Source organism: Rhineura floridana, chromosome 10 (assembly GCF_030035675.1).
Source record: "Rhineura floridana isolate rRhiFlo1 chromosome 10, rRhiFlo1.hap2, whole genome shotgun sequence".
NCBI classification, from domain to species: Eukaryota; Metazoa; Chordata; class Lepidosauria; order Squamata; family Rhineuridae; genus Rhineura; species Rhineura floridana.
Window position 1 is genome coordinate 22820954 of NC_084489.1, and position 15001 is coordinate 22835954.

Sequence of the window (15001 nt, forward strand, 5' to 3'; positions counted from 1 at the left end):
AATGCATGCTGTTATACACTTAACGGTATGGTTAATGTACAGCAGGGGAATTTGTGGCCCTCTAGATGTTGCTAAACTACAACTCCCATCAGCCCCAGAAAGCAAGGCCAATAGCCAGAGATGATGGGAGCTGTAGTTCATCAACATCTGGAGGAACAAAAGTTCTCCACCCCTGATATACAACAATGTTCTGAGAAGGACACTACATGGATTTTTTGCCTGCTGTGATAAAATGCTTTTTGGTTGGTCCTGCTCCCAGGTTTAAGAATATTCCTTAACTTCAGGAACTCTCACATTTGGGCATGTCATTAGGGATGCCTGCCACTGAGTGGAATGTTTGGCAAAGGTGCACCCAGTGCAGCTTTGCATGCAGAAAAACTCAGATTTCTCAAGATACTAGGGCTAAGATACACACCTGCCTGAAACCCTGGACAGCCACTGTCAGTCAGTGTAGACCAGTGATAGGCAACCTTTTTTTCTATTGGGGACCACAGTTCCTTGGAGGTAATTTGTCAGGGGCCATACACCAGCAATGGGGCAACCTCCCTCTCTCTGCCACCCCTTCCGCCCTTCCTTGCCACCCACATGAAATGAGGCCAAAGGCTGCATGAAATAGGTTGAGGGCAGAGCTTGGAAAAGTTACTTTTTTGGACTACAACTCCCATCAGTCCACTCCAGTGGCCGTGCTGGCTAGGGCTGATGGGAGTTGTAGTTTAAAAAAGTAACTTTTCCAAGCTCTGGTGAGGGCCACAGGTTGCCCATCCCTACTATAAATAACACTGTGCGACATGGACCAACAATTGTACTTGGTGTAAGACAGAATGTACATGGGTTTAGGAGGGGAATCTAAGTGCCCTCTTTTTTTTTTTCAATTAATTTTTATTTAAATTTTCAAAACCAAAACAATACAAAAAGAAAAAACACAAATCCATAACTAATACAATAAAAAGAAAAAAAATATAAAAAAATTGACTTCTGGTTTGTCGTAGTTCAGCTATAAGTCTATAATATATAACAAGCCTGTATCTTATAGATTATAAAATCACCTTCCTCCAGCGGTTATCTTAATTGGTTACAAATCTCATTAACATATCATTTTATTCTTCCACAAAAAGTCAAAGAGAAGTTTCCAATTCTTGAGATATATGTCCATCATTTTTTTTTCTAGATAAACATGTCAATTAATCCAACTCATCAAGTCTACTAAATCCAGTAATTTCAAATCGCTCTTCTTCCATTATCTGTATTGGTTCCATCTTCCATCTTCCATCTTTACGCACCCCATAATCTTGCTGTCATAGTCATATAATAAGAGTCTGATAGGAATTTCCTTTTTCACAGATATTTTCTTGCCATCAGTTCCGAACATATCACTGAAGTATTGTTGCAAAGCCGCATCTCTGTTCCTCTTTTTTATATGATACACTAGCACATCTCTTGAAGATTTTTCCATTGACACAAAACAGGGATTAATTCTGTTAGCTTTCTCCGTTTCAAGTTCCATCAAATCCTTCCAGTCCAGGAATTTTTTTGAACTGATAATATCTTTATCTCCAATCTCTTCAATTCCTTCAGTGACAGCGCTGAGTTCCAAACCGTAATATTTGTCTCCAGAATCCATCACAGCCAGGAAATCCAAATCTTTTTCCATATCCATATTTAATCCAATCTCCATAGTTTGAACCTTGCCTTTAATTTCTCTTTCATCCTTTTTTGGTTTTCCAGATCCATCTTTATTCTCCTTTCTCATAGAATCCTGAATTTCTTTCAGCTCCTGTCTCATTTCGTCAAATTCAGTTCTCCACGCTTGACTATTATTTCTCAGTTCTTGTTTTATTGAGTTAATCCCATTCATTATTTTCTGAAACATGTCTAAAGATAAAGTCCCTTCTTGTACATCCATGATCTTCTTAATTGTCATTCTTAAAGCCAAAGGAACAAAACTCCTTCAATTTTCAATGTCCCAAGCAAAGAGCAGTTTATTTCTTTATCCAGTTACAGGCCTGTGCAGCCTCTGAGACGGCTCCCGTCTTGGATGAAACTTTTTCAGTTTTAAATCCAGTCAGAAGGGTCTTTTTTGACTGGGGATAATTTCTTCCGGATAAGGAAGAAACGTGAGATTTCCCACACAGCTTTGTTGTGATTGTTGGAGACTGGAATTCATCAGAATTGTCTGTGAAAGAAGGTCTTCCAGCAGCTCGGACGGAGCGAGGATTTCTAGCTAGCTCAGCTGAAAAAGTGACCTTTTTTTTTCTTTAAAGAAAAACGGTTTAACAGGCAAGCATCCTCCTGTCTACGCTTATTATTTTCTTATCTACACAGCTAAAGAGATTTGTCAGAGAATCGGCAATTAAGAAAACCTGGGTGAGCCAAAACTTTCCTTCTTTTTTACTCACGGAACTAAGGGGGAAGAAAATAAAAATAGCCTATCTTTTTTTATTGCAAAAAGCTGACATGGAAAATAGCATTATAAAGATTACAACGGATGAGGGTTTTCTTTTTGACTTATAAGACTTTGGTGTAATATATGTCTGGGACTATTTTTTCTGATCTACTTTTTTTTTTTTTGACGAATCTGCTCATTTTTTCTGCTACTAGTTATTTGGACGCTGTGAACTAAAGCTGTTTTTGCACTTCTGGGCATATAAGAGATAAGGGCTGTCTAGAGTGTGACGCCAGTTGGTTTGAAAGATTAACTCCTTTGTAACTGGACAAAGTGCCCTCTTAACGTTCTAATTTCCAACATACAAGGAGATTTTTATTTTATGTTTTTGGATGTGGTACATCCAATGCACAATCCCTAACTGGTATTCTGAGATGGTGCAGTCCAGTGTGGGCTGTGTCATCAGCATTGTCTGAGCATTTGAGGGCAGAACTACATATTACACATAGTACATGTCAACAAAATCTTATGGTTTTTTTCCCTAGAGAAAAACCACTGTTAGGAGGGAGTGAATCAGAGAGGAGATCGGAGGAATTAACTAAATTTGCAGAGGACTAACAACTCAATATAGATATGATTCTGAGATATCAAGAAGTGTAAGATAAATAAACAATAAACAAAAGGTATTCCTCATTTCTAGAGGGAGAGAATGAAAAATATATCCTTTTAAATTCTATAACACACTTCATCCAAAATAGCATTACAAAAAAATCATGTCTATCTTTAAAAATTGCCTTCACTATTTACAAGTGGCTTTTGTTGGTTAATCAGCAACACTTCATTTGATCAGTCTGCCAAACAGAATGTGAAGCCCTAGCGAACTCATGACCTCATTAAAAGTTTGGTTTGGCCTTTATGCATTGGAGTATTTTATGGGAAGGTTGTGGGTCTTCCTTTACAGGGGACTCCTAAAGCTGCTGCTGGGTGCAAGAAAAAAACAATATGCAAAGAAACTCCACAATGGTTAAGATGGGTTATCCTCACCTGCATCTAGTGCCTTAAGTTGATACGGGTGTGACGGACTGAAAACAAGTTACACACACGCATTGTACCTTTGATCCTAATCCCTCATTTTGGAAACCAGAACACCTGTTTTCTTTCTTTCTTTCTTTCTTTCTTTCTTTCTTTCTTTCTTTCTTTCTTTCTTTCTTTCTTTCTTTCTTTCCACTTAGCTCTGTGTTGAGTATTTGGGCGATTGACACACTTGACCTTTAACTAAGCAGACATATATTCTTTGGCCAAACGGCCCCCGGGGAGTATTCAGCTTGCGGACTCCTGTCAACCTCCCCCCCCCTCCCCGCCCGCTTGATATAAATATAAAGTACGGGAGAGGGGCGGGAGTTGTACTGCCTGGCACCTGAAGGGGGCGCGCGAGAGGGGTGTCTCCGCCTCCTCCCGAGCCAAAGGCGCCCGGGTTCTTCAGAAGGTGGGAATCTCTCGTTGCGAGCTGCCTGGTCGCCAGCCCCAAACCAAACCGACCCTCCCCCTCTTTCTCTGCCTCCCGTCTCGCAGAGCCCAAGCCAGAGCCCTCTTTTCCCGAGCGCGGAGGATGGAGCCAGGCTTTCCGGAGGGATGAAACTCCTCTCCTGCCGGCGGCGAAACCTCCCGAGCACACCGCCCGCCCGCTGACCTCCGAGGTGGAAGCGAGGGTTTTCAAGAGCCCGGGAGGATCCCCTCCATCACCGTCCTGAGAACGATCCTGTCCCCGGAGCAGGAGCAGTGCTAGATCGGTTGCTCAGGTAAGGTGGCGACCACACCTGATCGGCTCAGTTTTCAGCTGCTCCGCTTTGCATTTCAAAAAGCGTGCTTGCTAACTTTCTGTCTCAAGCCATTTTTAAAAGGAGTAGCGTGTGGGTTCCCCCCCCCATCAGCTTTTATTTAGTCAATTTCACCCAGCTCCTTTCGCAACGGTGAAGGGCGATCAGTAACGGGATCTCGCGGAGGGAAGTTTGCAAATACCCGAGACCCGGAACTCCTGTGCAAAGCGTTGATTTCTAGGCAGCCGTGATGGGAAATGATCTTCTTTGTATGCGGGATGTGCTTTATTGAAGAGAACTGGGTAGCTGCTTGGACCGATCCAGCAGGGTCCCTTTCATGTATTGCTGTATTAGCCTCCTCCCCGCTTTGGTGAGTGTGGGTGCGAGTTTTCCCCGGGTTCTCTGGCGAGCGCTGTTCTCACCCTAGGATCCCCTAATCCCTCCGTGCTCTCCGCCTCGCTGTTACTTCGCATTTCGGGAAAGTTGAGAGGGAGGGGCGGCCGGCGGAGGAATCAGACTTCAGAAAGCAGCCCTGTGCCCGTGACAGCTATTGGCAGAGATGGTTTTATTCGGCTAGTTCTTTTCAATCAATTGCAAAGTGTACTGAATATATTGAAAAATAATATTCCTTTAAAAAAATCTCGAGGGATGTTTGTTTTGAAACCTTGTAACATCTCCTGTACTGATTTTCTATTTTCGGATTCAAAATCCCTGTGTGTCCTCTTGTTACTTTGGCTATCTAGTTCACCACCAGCAACTTCTTCTTCTTTTGGCTAAAAGAACCCAGCAATGGATGACCCTGCTTAGTTTCAAAACCTGCGACCTGGAAATGAACCCTTCCTAACTCCCTTGCCTTGTGCTGTGCATAGCAGCTATTTCCGATCATCTGGTGATGCCCCACACTCGGACTGCAGTCCTGAGCCAACTGACCTAGGACTGGGTCCTACAGAGCTCAGGAGGGCTTAGTTTCAGAGTAGGCAAGGCTAAGACTGCACTGGCAGTCTCTGATGGCTGACTGAGGAATCCCAGGCTGAGATCATAATTTTTGTTGCTGTTATGTGCCTTCAAGTCGATTACGACTCATGGCGACCCTATGAATCAGCGACCTCCAGTAGCATCTGTTGTAAATCACCCTGTTCAGATCTTGTAAATTCAGGTCTGTGGCTTCTTTTATGGACCAATCCATCTCTTGTTTGGCCTTCCTCTTTTTCTGCTCCCTTCTGCTTTTCCCAGCATTATTGTCTTTTCTAGTGAATCAGGTCTTCTCATGATGTGTCCAAAGCATGATAACCTCAGTTTCATCATTTTAGCTTCCAATGATAGTTCTGGTTTAATTTGTTCTAACACCCAATTATTTGTCTTTTTCGCGGTCCATGGTATTCGCATAGCTCTCCTCCAACACCACATTTCAAATCAGTTGATTTTTCTCTTATCTGCTTTTTTCACTGTCCAACTTTTACATCCATACGTAGAGATCGGGAATACCATGGTCTGAATGATCCTGACTTTAGAAAGTTGGAAAAAGACACTGTATAATATGACCATAAGTATCTCCCCAGAGTCAGTATAACCCTAGGCCAGCCTTTCCCAACCTTTGGGTCCCTAGGTATGTTAGACCACAACTCCCATCAGCCCAGTCACCACAGCCAATGGTCAGGGATGATGGGAATTGTAGTCTAGCAACATCTGGGGATCAAAGTTTGGGAAAGGCTGCCTAGTCATTTATTGATATCCATCTATCTCAGTGTCTGGTTACTCAGGTGGTGTGGGGCATTTTTTGAGTGGCAATGTGAGGGGTTGGTGTATAGGAGCATAAATGGAAACTTGTGTGAGATCTGGGTTCAAATCTGTGGAATTACTATGTAGACATGGACGGTTTGCTCCCTCTTAGCGTTCATATTCCACCTGTAAACTGGGAACCAGAAGGTGGTCACTGATGGGTTGAGTTAGATGTGGTTGCTTGACTTCAGCTCTACAGATATGGTGGGTTACCAGTGTAAATAAATAATAAACATGGCTATCATTATTTCCCCTCTCCCATTTGATGCTAGCTATAGAAGAACAAGAAGGCTGTGTGTATGTCAGAGCAAAATAGAAGATATTTTCCTATTTTTTTTCTTTTTTGGCTACAAGTTGTTTCTGTAGTTCCAGTAAAGGTCCCTCTTATCTAGCAGCAACCCCAATCCATTAAATAAATGAAATTGATTTATTCAATAAAATCAGTACTATCTATTAAATAAATTTTAATGTAAAATGCTCAAAGGCTATTCGGGCCACTTCATATATGAGTAACAATCTACCTAAAATACTTGCTGTGCTTGCATAGTAACCACAAGGCAGTAACACAGAAAACAACAACCCTGATTTGACAGTACATGAAAGAGGTAGCACAGGACTGTGTATGTGAGAGAGAGAGAGAGAGAGAAGATATATGCATTTGTGAATGGCTTGGAGGAAAAACATAAGGAAGGAACATTTGTTGCATATAATATCAGGAGCAATGGCATGAGCAGGCAACAACATTAGAAAGTAAAAGAGAATCGCTTTTCTAATACCACTGTGGAAAATACCATATTTTGAAATGCAGCTAACCAATATATTAAATAATAAGGGTACTGCAAAATTGCTCAAGTTTCTAGTACTCGGGCACATTTACCCTTGGACATAAACTGCAGACTTTCTTTCAAATTGGCTGGGATGTACATTTGGATCCCCCCTTTCAGCTTCTCTCCGGAATTCAAGAAGCCTGTGAGAGTTTCCACCGTGCTTTGTGCATCATGACCCTAAGCCTTTTTACTCAGAAGTCCCACTGCAATAAGAACATAAGAACATAAGAAGAGCCTGCTGGATCAGGCCAGTGGCCCATCTAGTCCAGCATCCTGTTCTCACAGTGGCCAACCAGGTGCCTGGGGGAAGCCCGCAAGCAGGACCCGAGTGCAAGAACACTCTCCCCTCCTGAGGCTTCCGGCAACTGGTTTTCAGAAACATACTGCCTCTGACTAGGGTGGCAGAGCACAGCCATCATGGCTAGTAGCCATTGATAGCCCTGTCCTCCATGAATTTGTCTAATCTTCTTTTAAAGCCATCCAAGCTGGTGGCCATTACTGCATCTTGTGGGAGCAAATTCCATAGTTTAACTATGCACTGAGTAAAGAAGTACTTCCTTTTGTCTGTCCTGAATCTTCCAACATTCAGCTTCTTTGAATGTCCACGAGTTCTAGTATTATGAGAGAGGGAGAAGAACTTTTCTCTATCCACTTTCTCAATGCCATGCATAATTTTATACACTTCTATCATGTCTCCTCTGACCCGCCTTTTCTCTAAACTAAAAAGCCCCCAATGCTGCAACCTTTCCTCGTAAGGGAGTCGCTCCATCCCCTTGATCATTCTGGTTGCCCTCTTCTGAACCTTTTCCAACTCTATAATATCCTTTTTGAGATGAGGCGACTTCTTTTCAAGTAAGGATGCATAAGATTGTGGCTGTAATGAAGGTGTCTGAAGAAACCCTCTCTTGGAGGGGAGGAAGGAATCCTGGGGTGAATTTCAGGGCTTCACTCTTTAATTCCTCAAATGCTTGGGGAGAGGTGTGGAAAATCTGAGTCCAGCTCTACAGTGATGATGGCGCATTGACTTCTCTTTGCCTGCAGAGAAGGGAATAGGCAACTGCTCTTTACCTCCTTCTGGCTCAAGTTGGTATCGGCCAGATCTGAGAGACAATGTCCATAAATAACTGTTTTGTTATTTTTTTAAGTTCTAATTTTCATGTTTTTTAATTCTAAAATGGTTTTTGGAGCTTGCATTTCTGGACTGCAATCTCTAGAAAGTTGCAATGCCCACTGGCTGAAAGTTAGAAAAGTTTACTGTTCTATAAACAGGGGAAGGGCCATTGTTGAGTGGCAGAACACCTGCTTTGGATACAGAAGGTCCCAGGTCCCAGGACTGAACCGTCTCTGGCTTCTCAGGTAGGACTGGAAAAGGCTTTTGTCTGAAGCCCTGGAGAGTCGTTGTAAGTCAGCGAAGTAGCAATTCCTGGACGAGGTGGGTCACTGGTTGGTCTCTGTACAAGGCAGCTTCCTACTGTAAAAAGACAGGACTGTGTTTCTGGAGCAGAAGTGCAATGCAGGATACATGCTGTTCCTTCCATTTAGAGTTGAAACTGCCTATCCTCACATTTGTCCGCAATAACTAGAACTTTCAGAGTGCAAAAGTGAACTCTGTGTCCAATGTATAGTGACGGTGCCATGTTAACTCTGTGTCACCCACTCCACGCATAGCCAGAATGGTCAGCAGCAAAGCTTTGGGGTGGCGATGAGGTTTTGCTTGAGGATTTGGAGAGAGGACTGGGAATTTGCCTAATGTAACAAGCTTGTGGAGACTTGAAAGAACAGTTTGATAGAATGAAGGGAGCTTTGGAACTCATTGCCAGGGGATGAGGTGACAATGGTCAAAAGTAGAACTGGGTTCAAAACCAGGGATGCTGCCCAATTTTATTTAATCTATTTTAGGCATTTGTGTACCACCTATTAACCAGGTCCTGATTTTTAAAAATTAATAAAGTACAATTACAATCAAACAGACATCATCAATATGAAAAGCTAAAATATCAGCAGAACCTCCTCCCCTGCATAAAACCATCACAAGCCACATAAGATAAATTAAAAACAGCACGAAACCCAGCAAAAGGGTGTGTGTGTGAAACTATTAAGAACTGAAGTGCACTGAGCCTCAATTATTAAAAGCCTATGCCTGTTTACTTAGGAGTAAGGACTCATTTAAATGTGAAGATGGATGTGTAAGAAAAATGACCTTGTGCATTATATGCAGGCATTGTATGGTGTTAAGGCTCTTCAACCTACGCTCACTATCCTGGCAGAAAATCCCATTGCACTTAATGCAACTGAATTGTTAGTAGGTATGCATAGGATTGCATTGTAAGCCAGGCTGCCTCACTTTAAGCATTAATTGCTAGCAAGCCAGAGATCTATGGCTCAAGTGGGCACCCCACTGGCACGCTAGCATTGCATATATACTGGCAGCTGAGAATCCTGGTTTAAAAGAGATGCCTGATGTATTGGATGTGCTGTACAGGTAAGATTTCCTCACATGCTTGGGCGTTACATTACAATTGGACCAAAGAGAAGCTTTAAGTACATAAGCAAAAAATAGGAATAGTTTTCCCTGTTTTTTTAAAACTAATACCCTAATCCCCAAATGCTTTTATCTGGCAATATAGTCCTATTCATGATACTGAATCTTGTATCTGAATAACAGGTTGCATTTCAAGGTTGCCATTCAAAGACTGCAATTCTAAAGATGCTTGCTAATGTTCGATGGGTTTTGCATCTGAATAAAAAGTTTAGAAGTTACAGCTCAAGGTTCTAAGACTACAATTCTAAAGATGCTTACTAATGTCAAACAGCGTGATACATGTCTGCTCAGCAGTGAGCCCCGCTGAGTTGCATGGAACTTGCACCAGGGATGTTGCACAGGCCCATAAGACAAATTTGTCTCCAGGCATATTGAGATGGCTGGGATCTTACTGGCACTGTCCTTTCCAACATGCCATTCCACACCGTAAACAACTTTTTTAAGGGGAGGGGGAGAAAGTGGAAGGGTATCTGGGGCCCAGACCTGGTGCTTTGGCCCTCTGAACCACCCCTTAACAACACCCCTGAACTAAGTGTGTATAGGATTGCAGTGTAACCCCACTGAACACAATAGGATTTACTTCTATAAAAGGATGAAACGGAGGTTACCATACTTTGGTCACATCATGAGAAGACATGATTCACTAGAAAAGACAATAATCCTGGGGAAAACAGAAGGGAGTAGAAAAAGAGGAAGGCCAAACAAGAGATGGATTGATCCCATAAAGGAAGCCACAGACCTGAACTTACAAGAGCTGAACAGGGTGGTTCATGACAGATGCTCTTGGAGGTCACTGATTCATAGGGTCCCCATAAGTCGTAATCGACTTGAAGGCACATAACAAAAGCCTGCATAAGATTCTGCTGCTGTTTTTTGTGGAAGCCAGTTTCATTGAAATCTATGGAATGCAATCCTATTTAGGCTTACTTGGATGTAAATCCTATTGAACTCAATGGGGCTATGCTGCAATCCTAGAAGAACTTCTCTGGGATTAAGTTCCACTGATGCCAACCACAACATATAAAGAAATCAGATGTTATTCTCTTTTTCAGTAAGGCTATCTCCAAGCATGCATAGTATCCACAGGGTGTGCCTTTTGCTCTCCTATGATTCTCTAAAGTTTAAACAATGGGTAGCCAGTGTGGAATCCTCCAGATTTTGTGGACTACAACTCCCATCATCCCTGACCATTGCCCATGCTGGTTGGTTTGACTGGAGTTAGAGTAAAAGAAAAGCATTTGAAGGACCACAGGTTGGCCACCCTTGCTCTAGACCAGTGATTCTCAAACGGTGCGCCCAGGCACACTGGTGCGCCCTAAGAGGTGGCTAGGTGTGCCTCAAATACTATGAAAGTATATTTTAAAAATGAGAAGAAACCCATTTGTATAGGGTAAGTAATAGTTTTCTATAATTTATTTTTATTTATAGTTTAAAATATATTAATATATTTTTAATTTTGTACACGAAGTGCGCCAGAAAATTTTTATATGTTTTACAGTGCGCCGCAAACCAAAAAAGTTTGAGAACCGCTGCTCTAAATCATCAAGAACTGGCTATGTCAGAGATGGGGCAGGGAGCCGAATCAAGTTTTGGATGGAGCCAATAAAATTTCTGCTATCCTCTGATAGCTCCTTATTGGGAAAGGTGTTACCTTGTATTGGATCAGCCCCTATTGAAGGAGAACTATAAAGGCTGTCCAACTCTTCACTATGCAGATCTGTTTCTTTTAGAAAGGAACACAGGAAGCTATCTTATACCAAGTCAGACAATTTGTATATCTAGCTCAGTATTATTGACTCTGATTGGCAGCAGCATACAGTCTTTTCTGTCATTTGATTCCTTTTCGCTGGAGATGCCAGGGGTTGAACCTGGAAAAACATTTGTGAGCAATAGTCTCTTTCCATAATGTAAATAGATATAAGATGGTAGAACTGGGATGTCAAACCCACACAAGCTAAGGCTGTAATCTTAAACACACTTCCTTGGAAGTAAATACCAGTGGAATGAGAGGAACGTCTGAGTAAGCATGCCTCAGATCAGAGTGAAAGAAGAATTACTTTCACACATTGCATACGCATCACTTGATTTCTCTACCCATGATGATGAACCTGAAGGGGTGAACTGCCTCCACTGAAGAGCACAGTGTTTGAGGCATGGTGAAAGTTTTACCTGGGATGGCCTGTTGACGCATGAAAATTATTTGTTGATGTTGCAGGCATCATGCGATGAACACCCACGTGTGAACCAGCCCTAAATCTGACTTCCTTACAAATAAATCTGGTTCTGATGGGTTGCCACCCCTGGCTGTATTCACAAATCCAGTCCTGGCACCTGTATGCAGCCCCTTTGCTTCTGCTTTGCTCCTCTTGAACAAGGGAGGGAGGAAACGGTAGTTTCCAATTGCATGCTGACCAGGAACTATGCTTAATGCTTTCGGAACAATCCAGGATTTGTTTGGAAGTGAAGGACTCCTGTCTTTGGAAGCTATTAACTAAAGTTCCTGGTTAAAGTGCTTAAGACCTTTGCTGGATTAGGTTGAAGATCCATCCAGTGCATCTAGTGGGAAGGGCCATAACTCGGAGGTAGAGGATCTGTGTTGCATGCTGAAGGCTCCAGATTCAATCCCCAGCATCTCTAGGAAGGGCTCCTTGTCTGGAGAGCTGCATCCTATCGGCATAGATAATACTGAGCTAGAAGGATCAACATCTGATTTTGTATAAGGCAGCCTCCTATCTCCCTAGTGCAGTGTCATGATGGCACAGTGCCCAACCAGATGGCTTTGGGAAGCCCACAAGTCTGCATGTAATGGGAAGCTATGGTTAAGTACGGTTTCCTGGTTTGTTTCTCTCCTTGTGTGAAGGGAAGAACAAAGGGAATATTTACAGGTGCACAAAGATTGTGCATATCCTAGCTTTTAAAGCCAGGATTTTTGTGGAAATGTGGCCAGCAATATCCATGGGCAATCTACAAATATGTTAAATATATACCATTGTTTGGTAAATGTATCTTTAACACGGCTTCATCTCCTCTGCAATCCAATGAACTGACTTGTTTGAGTCTTCCCTTGTCTCAGTTCTTTATCTTGTTCACATATTTCTTTAATTTCTCTCTCTTGCAACTTCCATTGTCATCAGTCACAATAAAGTGGAAGAGTGCCACAGTGAACGATGCTGTTTGCAGCCTCAAGTTCCAGAAAGAGAGTTTCCTTTTAAACGTTAGATTCTTTAGATTAAAATTAGCTTTGCAGCCCAGTTTTTCTACATCTGTGAATCTTCATGCTTTGTTCCACATTAGCTCTGACACTGTGTAAAATAAATGTGTACTAGAGAAATGTTTGCCTACCTAAGAAAAATTAAACTATCTGATTAATTTTAAGCATGGTAGAATTAATCAAAATAAACATTCACGATGCTCTTATTAAAGTCTGTCTTGTGCTTTTGTGCAGATTTGATGGCCATGCCTCAGAATAAAGCATAACCATTATTTTCCACTGATGACCTGTAGCTAGCCTGGAAACATGGTTAATCTTTATAAGGCACACTTGACATTAAGGCCAGCAGGGAACACAGCCTGTTTATGGATCCAAAGATTACTATTTGCCTTTTGTCACATAGCTGGTTTTAAGTGTGACAGGAGTCCTCCTGGATCCTGCCCTGCTGCTTGAATAGCAGGTGGCTGTGGCAGCCAGGAGTGCTTTTGTCCAACTCAAACTGGTCTACCAGCTGCTTCCATTCCTGGAAGCAGGTGACTTGGCCACAGTGACACATGCATTGGTGACACCGAGGCTTGATTACTGTAACACACTCTATGTGGGGCTGCCTTTGAAAACAGTTCAGAAATTGCAGTTGGTTCAAAAACTTTCCTCTTTCAACAAACCTTTTAGGTTGAGACCTATCCTAGTCTGCGTCTGTGTTAGAATTGCTTAATATGTTTTTAATAATGTTTTTAACCCTTTTTTAAAGTTGTTTTTTAAAAACTGTTTTTAATGCTGTTCTGTTTTAATGTATTTTATGATCTGTTTTTATGATGTTTTAAAGTGTTTTTAGCACTTTGTTTGCCGCCCTGGGCTCCTGCTGGGAGGAAGGGCGGGATACAAATTAAATAATAAATAAATAAATAAAAATGCAGCAGCCAGAATGTTAACTAGAGCATGGCACAGGGAGCATATCACCCTGTGCTTTAGCGACTCTACAGCTCCCAATTTGTTTCTGGGCCCAATTCAAAGTGCTGGTTCTGACCTTTAAAGCCCTAAACGGCCTTGGACCAATGTACCTGCGGGACCACTTACCCCATAAGTACCTGCCTGGATTTTAGGATCAGTTGCCTCTAGTCTACTCTGCATGTCTGGAATGAAAGATGTTAGATTGACAGGAACACGGGAGAGAGCCTTTTCAGGTGTGGCCCCCAAGCTTTGGAATACCCTACCCCAAGAAGCCTGCTCTGCTCCCTCCGTGGTGGTTTTCCGGAGACTTCTGAAAATGATCTTGTTCCGGAGAGCCTTTGGGAGGGACAGAAGGTAGAGCTTCACACTGATTTTATGCCTTTTATGTTAATTTTTACCTCTGTAGTCTCTTCATTACCACTCCCTATATGTGTGTGTGTATTGTATTTTATGTATTTTAATTTATTTTAATGTTTTTGTAACCTTTATTGTGTACAATTTTATTATGCACATGTTAGATTTTATTGTAAGCCACACTGAGTGCCCTATTATAGGGTAGAAGGGCGGGATAGAAATATTTTAAATAAATAAATAAACTTGATAAAATTACTTTGTGTTACAGCAGGGGTTCCCAAACTTTTTTTCCTAATGGACCACTTGAAAGTTGCTGAGGGCCTTGGTGGACCAGTTAATGTATTTCATTTGTTGTAGCAAATGTGGGTTCCTACTGGGAGGACGGATGGGATATAAATAAATAAATAAATAAATAAAAAGTGTGCTTTGCTGGATGCCGCATGAGTTTTAACTGTATTTTTATGGACATGCTGCGGACCACCTAAATGAAGCTTACAGACCATAGTTTGGGACACCCTGAGTGAGAGCTAGAAGTGTAGTTGTGCGGGGTCTCGGGGGTCTTAGACCCTTTAAGTTTTGGGGAGCAGGGACCCTGCAGGGTCCCTATGTTTCCAGCATTCTACAAGCCACTCAGCATGAAAGAGGAGTGTGTTAACCACTGAAAAGAGTCTTCTAACATGCTTCGTTGTCTTTCCTGCTGATTGGAGCCAATCCAAAGGAAAGGAGGTGAGTCAGCCACTGAGAAGACTGTTTGTAGACGCTAACACTCTCCCCGTTCATGATAATTGGCTCCTGGGGCATATGCTATTGTGGGAGAAGGCATTAACAATGATCTTATTCTCAACCCAGCAGCAAAAAGGGAGAAGGGGGTGTGGGTGTGACTGTCATAAAGGTACCCTGTACTCCTGAATTTGCCACTAACACTACTGGTTAGAGCATCTCTTTCTGGGATGCCCCATGACTTATTGCAGAAAAGTTGGGTTCATTGCAGGGGCTCATATTTTAAAAATTTTGAACTTACCAATCAGATGCATCAATGGAGCAACTTTGCCGTCTCTTAGAAGTAATAAATCTGCTTGTTGGGGAATCACAAATATGTGTATTTTGATTGGAGATACGTGGAAAGGGCTGCTGCTC

At 42.2% G+C, this 15001-nt stretch overlaps 1 protein-coding gene across 3 annotated transcripts in view; it reads left to right on the forward strand.

The window, feature by feature from the left end:
- The first annotated feature begins 3804 nt into the window (after window positions 1-3804).
- The window catches only part of CPNE4 (copine 4), a 294798-nt gene continuing 283601 nt past the window's right edge, over window positions 3805-15001 (forward strand). For 2 of the 3 annotated variants that reach the window (XM_061586421.1, XM_061586423.1), the window contains exon 1: window positions 3805-4182. The gene's annotated coding sequence lies outside the window, so the exon portion shown is untranslated. Of the gene's footprint in view, window positions 4183-8081; window positions 8163-15001 lie in introns of those variants that run through there. The other variant, XM_061586422.1, reaches the window with a different exon arrangement.